Source organism: Triticum urartu, chromosome 6A (assembly GCF_056163025.1).
Source record: "Triticum urartu cultivar PI428250 chromosome 6A, HENAU_Tu73, whole genome shotgun sequence".
Lineage (NCBI taxonomy): Eukaryota > Viridiplantae > Streptophyta > Magnoliopsida > Poales > Poaceae > Triticum > Triticum urartu.
Genome location: NC_141878.1, coordinates 539,127,894 through 539,134,971, shown reverse-complemented (window position 1 = coordinate 539,134,971; position 7,078 = coordinate 539,127,894). Strand labels below are relative to the sequence as shown.

At 44.7% G+C, this 7,078-nt stretch overlaps 1 pseudogene; it reads right to left on the bottom strand.

Annotated features, from left to right (window-relative positions):
• Window positions 1-799: 799 nt before the first annotated feature.
• On the bottom strand, window positions 800-4,680 carry LOC147966144 (protein DGS1, mitochondrial-like; annotated as a pseudogene).
• Between the last annotated feature and the right edge of the window lie 2,398 nt (window positions 4,681-7,078).

The window sequence follows — 7,078 nt, the reverse complement described above, 5'->3', positions numbered from 1 at the left end:
CTCGCTTCTCTTTGTAAGAAGATCCCAGCAATTGGTCAGTTGGTTGACTACAAACGGTATGATAAAACGCCCATAACCCCAAATTATATCATGAGATTGGTAAGAAAATCTTAATTGTTTTGTTCTATACTATTGCCTACTTTCTTCACTGGTTTCTCATCTCCAATGGTTAATTTATTATCTATGTTTAATTGTTTACACATATCACTTTGTTTTAAAGCGCAATACATGCCTAACTTTCATTACATCCAACTAAGTTTTATGACAGATTTATGGTTCAGTTAGAACATAAGCTTCACTTCCAAAGAACACAGTATGAACAACTTACGTTTAAAAAGAAACACATTATCCCTCCGATAGAAGAACCAACTCAGTACTCAACAAATATGCCGCCTGAAGAATTATTATTTATCTTGTTTTTCAACATGTAGCCATTCTAATAGAGTCTAACCTCATTATAGAAAAAACAAAAAGTCTGATCGCCAATTCAAATTGGACTTACCTTTTTTTAATTTGTTACTCCATCTGTTCTTTTCTATAAGATATTTTAGATTGTCTAAAATGTCTTATACAAAAGTAAACAAAGAATGTATATGGTAAGATGATTTTGCTAGATGTGCTAGAGTTACCTCATGGACAAACTTTTCATGCCACCACATGCAAATCATGATACCTATTGTACTTTATACTCCTATAAGAGTATTTTTGTAAATTTCACTCACAAAAAAAATGCTATAGAGTTCCGCCGCAACGCGCGGGGCATTATCTAGTATTAACAAGTCCGATGGCTCATATACACTCATCTACCAAGGATTGCTACAGATATGCTAATACTGTGCCCAAAAAGCACATGTAAGCTGCAAGCAATGCGCAATCCCTTTTCAGTTATCTGAATCAGAAATTTTGGTCAGAGCCATGGTGAACAAGTAAACTAACAAACATAGGCTACAAAAAGTAGCTCACAGAAACATATATTGTACAGGTAGATGACCAATAAAATGTTGCACACCCCTAAAATAGTTTGATTTACTTTCAGTTTACTTGCACTAGTATAACACAAAATATTAAAGAAATACACAAATTAAGTATCTTACTGGTTCAACAGGATCACTCCAGAATCTAGCAATGGACTCCTTAGCATGTCGAACCAAGTTATAGTCGTCAGAACTTCCCATCAAGCTTTTATGGCGTAATAACCATAGGGAGCATAAAGAGAAGCCAATTGCTCCACATGTGTAAGGGAACCAGTATAAGGTCATATGTGTTGGTTTTTTATGCCTTGAAAGCTGCCATTGCCAAAAAAACTTGCTTTAGACAAAATGAGCAAAATTACTTCGTACAAACATATCTACTCATAGATATTTGGGTTTGAACAAATTATTATTAGGTGATTCGAGCGCTAAATTCTGACAGCTCTCACAGTTTTGGTAATCATCTGCCCAGTGTGTTAGTTACATTTATCGAGTCACATATAAACAAAAATTTCTTATAACTGAACCTTTATAAGAATAAAACAGAACTCTTTTTTCTCGAAACGGAGGCAAAAGATTTGCCTCATCTCATTAATTAAGAAGAGTTTTGAATTACATGACCGACCGCCCGTAGACGCCCGAAACCGATAAGCCTACTCTCGTGGCATAAGAGAACTCAGCCGTTTGGCCCCTGCCAACCCCGAAAGTCTGACCTCCGCCTTGATTCTAGACGTGATTACATTTGGCATGGAGGACACCATCCTAAATACTCTCGCATTCCGCTCGTTCCAAATCTCCCATGAAACCAACATGACGAGAGATGCGAGGCCCTTTCTCACATTGCCATTGACGCCTACCATGTGATGCCACCAATCGTTGACGCTGTTGAAGTTACTCCAGTCGATGATGTCCACATCGGTCAAACCCATCCAAGTCTTGATCTCCGTCCAAATGCGTACCATGTATCAGACAGCGGAAGATGATGTGTGCCGTCGTCTCTGGCTCCCTCTTGCATAACTGGCATAGGCCGCAATTTGGCCATCCTCTCCGTTGAAGCCTGTCCGCCGTCCAAACACGGTCTTGAATGATAAGCCAAGCAAAGAATTTGTGCTTTGGCGGCGCCCAATTGTTCCACACTGCAGACTTCATTTTCGATGTAGTGAAGTCGTCGAGTTGAGCTTTGTAAGCCGACGATGCCGTGTACTCACCGGAAGGCGAAAGCTTCCAAACAATCTCATCATCCACCCCCTCATCAAGGAAGACCTCTCCTAATCCAACCCAAAGCTCATAGTATTCAAGGATGTGCTGAATTGTGAGCCCAGAGTTTGTGTTGATGTTGGCAATCCACTTGTTGAGATCCAAAGCCCTATGAATGGTGTCATTCTTGTGTTTGGAAATTGCAAAAATGGAGGGAGCGATGTCTTTTGGCTTGCGACCCCTAAGCCAAGGGGAGTGCCAGAAAGAGGCCCTTTGCCCGTTGCCAACAGTGATGGAAGTGCACTCATAAAACAGCGCCATGTCCTCTTCATCGCACGGATGCCCCAAATCAACCCAAGCTCTTTCCGCGTCCTTCCAAACCAACCAAGGCCATCTGAGCCATAAGGCACGTGCGAATTTTTCCATGTCCAGGATGCCTAGGCCGCCCATGTCCTTGGCCGTACAAACTTTCTCCCATCTTATCTTACATTTGCCTCCAGAAACTTTATCCGTGCCTCCCCAAAGAAAAGCCCGCTGCAGCTTGACAATGGATGCCATCATTCCTTTGGGCACCACAAGCGAAGTGAGGTGGTGGATGGCCTGCGAAGTGATAATCGACTTTACCCACGTGCTCCTCCCAGCCATCGTAATGTACTTTCCCTGGCCAATCATGATCTTAATGCTCCTTCAACGAAACAGGAAATACTAATCGGTAAACTCAAGTATACGGTGCACTAATAGCAACAAACCCCATGACAGAATTGCTAGGAATAAGTTGACTATTACTTGTTCCCATCTAGGAGTGGCATCCCTATGAATACGTGGGTGTATCCTGATTTGATTAAGTATGTATAACAGATGAAGAAATAATAATTACTTACCAAAGCGGAAACAAAATTATCTAGATTCTCGAGGTTTTGATAGATCAAACCTATAGCATTTGCTGAGAATGCATCTGTCCATTGTGAACTATTAATGTCAACTTCTGGCAATCTTTTGAATTGAAGTTCAGATGGGCTTCCATCATGTGTGAATAGAAGAGTTTGGCCCTGAAAATATATAGTTAACTAAGTAATTATTGCATCAAAGAAGGAAATGTAATATACTTTAACTATCCAATTATATTTATAAAAAACAATGCATACCCCACAGACCCACCTTTCTGTGTAATTCCTCCAATTTGGGAAAGACATGGTTCAAAACAATAAATAGTGTACATAGGGATTCACGATGACTTCCAGTTAATCCGTCTTTGCCTATATCTGCTTCCTGATAAACCTGTTGAAGAGGAGATGCAGAATTTTAATTCTTGTATATGATAATGATAATGTGGTCATGTAGCACAGAGGAATATCTAATAGAGGAATAAAGATGGGTTTAAAAATTAACTATAGTAGGACATCAATTATTCTACTTCAATCAGTAGAGTACGGCAGCTATGTTAGTACTTTGCCATTAAAAAAACACTAAACTTACAAACCTCAGCAAGAAAAACAGCCAAGCAGCGCTTTATACTCTTCAGGACATGAATGTTTGTTGAGATAATATTATATATGCAGACTCGAAAAGGCTCTGCGATGGACCTCCGTTGTTCCCAAGTCTAGTCAGACGTGGGCATGTTGCTTCAACGAAAGCAGTTGGACCTCTTTCAAATATCATGAAATATATCGTCTGTGATATGATGAACCCTACAAAAAATCCAGACATAAAAATCTAATTAAGTAGAACCAAAAATACATGATCAACTTATCTGTATGCTATTACTGATAGTGTAAAAGGAATTCAAAGATTTATGTAAGAACGTGTTACCCAACGATTCTTGGACCGCCAATACTCCAAATTTTCATCAATGCTACGCATATAGGACAGCGTGCGTTGCATAATTTCCTCCAAGATGACACAGCCAATGGGCTTGTTGTAAATATCCCTGTAAGTACTATATAGTAAAAAAAAATCTCAATTTTTCATCACCACAGACCCAGATCAATTTGGGATAGCTCAAGGAAAGTGATGTGTTTGCATATAGTGATCACTGGAAAAAAATAGCACGTAGAGAATTGTCTTGCCAAATTGATCAGTGTACAATGTCTTGCTAATAGCGCGCTATAGCATTTTTCAGGGGCGACGCTATTTTATATAGCACCCTATTTTTTCCCCCTTGATAGTGACTAATTTCCCAACACATTGGTACAATTTCTTTACAGATCACCCCGTCACACCTAACCAAGAATCCGCAAATTTTTAGCTGGTTCGGGCCAAAGTTGACGAAAGCACGAGCACAGCACTGCTCCAGCAAAAGCCCGTACAGAATAGGAGCCACGCCAACTGGAGATGGGTTTTTTTCTTTTTGACGGGTCGAAGAAGAAGGTTTTTCTCACCGGAGAGAAAGATCGACGGAACTGTGGACAGGGAGCGGGAGAGCTGGGCGCCAGCGCCGGCGCGGGCGGCCGCCGAAGAGACGGTCGAAGAGGGAGTTCCATCCACGAGCGGGTACTGGCGGCAAGGTCTCCATATCGATTGAGTGCGCGGGCGAAGGGGGACTGTCTTTCTTTTTTCCTAGGGAACCCTTATAGTGTTTTTATTTTTATAATATAATATTATTACATAGAGACCGGGTTGAACTAATGTATGTTTGCCGGACAGAAAAAGGAGTGTGGATTAGGATTTAATACAACTACAGAAACAGAAGATGTGAAGACTCTCTAACCAATACACGATGCTCAGCCGGCCGTAAGGCTGCAAAGCAAGCTTGCTGTTAGACTTCAAAGTTAGCACGTGATGTTTCATTAATTAGCACGTGACGTCCCAAGCGGCCGCGGGGCTGCTTCTTCCCCTCCGCTGCGGATCTGGGCTGGCGCGGGACGGCCCACCAACGGAGGCGCGGGGCTGGTGCAGGGCTTGGTAGAGCGATGGCGGGCGCGTGGGGTGGCGGCGACGTCGTTCGTATAATGGCACGGAGCCGTCCTTGTGCCTGTGGATGCTGCGGCGGCTGCACAGTCCTCCTCTCAGGTGGTTGGGCGCGGGGTGGCCTTCGGCTAGTTCTACGGCGATGGGGAGATTACACGTGGCGTGGGTGGGTGGGGGACCGGGGGAGGGGGGATGCAGGTCCGATTGGGTCTCTGATGGGCGGTGATCCTCGCTTGTGTGCAATGGTTCAGCTGGCGTCATGTGAGGCTGGTCGCGGTGGCTGGGCTTGTATGTGTCGACGGCGTGGTCCCGACGGGACGACGCGTGCCTGGTGTGGTGGTGCTGCTTGGGCTCCTTCGGGTGGTTGTGGCGCGGGTGGCTGTGGTAGCGGTGGTTCGAGTCACCGGCGGGCGGCGTTTGCCATCGTGCTGACGCGCATCCGTTTTGAGGTGATGGATGGCTTTCGGAGGAGTGCAGTTACAGGAAGTCGGCCTAGTCCGCGTTGGTACGCCTTTGCGTTAGAGCTCTCCTTCCTGCTCCATGCGGTGTCAGTCCGAGTAGATGCCCTTATGGCTCCTATGTTGTAGGTCGGATTGACGCTGATGGCCATGGATGTAGCGGTGTGTGCGAGTTGTCTTGGCCAAGGTTAGGGACCAGTGCCATGCCGGGCTCGGCGGTGGCCGTCGGCAACTACTAGGCCATGCTCCCCTCAGTCCACAAGTATTGACTGGGGACACATGCATGGACACGGAAGGAGGTGCCTTCCATTCCTCCCATTGTGACTGCGTGTTGTGATGTTGATGGTTGGCAGTGACTCGGGATATGGATGTCGGGCGGCGGCCCCGGATGGCGGTCCATATGATAGCTTTTCTCGCAGGCTTCATGATGGCAGTATTGGCTATGATTCTTGGTCGTCTGGACAATGAGGGGTGTAGTGGTGCGTGGTTCGGGCACACTTTCTTTCCTTGGTAGTGGCGTTGCTAGATCCGGATCTAGAGGCCGATTCTAACTGTGACTGATCTGGGTGCCTTATGGTGACACAGCTGAACTACAAGAGAACTGGTTGTCTTTCGCACACAACGAAAAAGAACTAGCTGTATTTCGCACGCAACGAAACTAGATTTTTCTGGCCCACAAATCTTGTTCGCATGTAGCCATGGCAATTTTGTACTCTACCCTTATAACCGATTTGTAGGAAGTTTTTTGTATTGTATTTTCTGCTTAAGTGTCTTGTGAATTACTGATGTTGTTCTGATGTAGGGTAGGAACCCTAGGGGCCGATCTTTCACGAAAAGAGCGGATCCCGCGAAGAACACGAAGAACACGGGGAAGAACGGAGAGAAATCACAAGGGGAAACACTCAAGAACAACTCCAATCACACATCCACTAGACAATCAAACACACAAGATCCACAAGGTACATGAACAACAAAGGGAAAGATACAAGGTAAGGTTCATCTCCACGATGTAGTGGAAGCCCTAGGCAAAGATGCCAAAGTTCCAAAAAGTTGATGGTGTCAAAAGGTGTTGGAACCTATGTAGATGGATGGAGGATTTCAATAGCTATTCAACGAGCTAAAGAACGCGGAAATCAGACTCTGGATGTGAAAGTTATGGTCAAAACTGTCAATCAGCCGAGGCTGAAACTGGGAGGGGCGGTTGTACCGCTTGCTAGGGCGGTTGTACCGCTCCTGGAGCATCCTGGAGTTCCAGAATTAGCTGACAGAAGTATCAGGTTATGGGGGAGCGGTAGTACTGCCTTGGGGGCCGGTTGTACCGCTGGTGTCAGGAAAAATTCTCAGATCTGGATCGGGGATGAACTTGGGGCGGAAATGGATGATTTCGGGGGCAAAATTTGATGGATTTCGTGGAAGGAAGGTGGGGAAACTTGGGGAGATGCTAGATCCACTCGAAACCAAGCAAATCCATGGATCAAAATCAATAAAACATCATCAAACCAACAAATCACAAAAAAATTGGTGGGGATTTTCGAAATTGGGAAA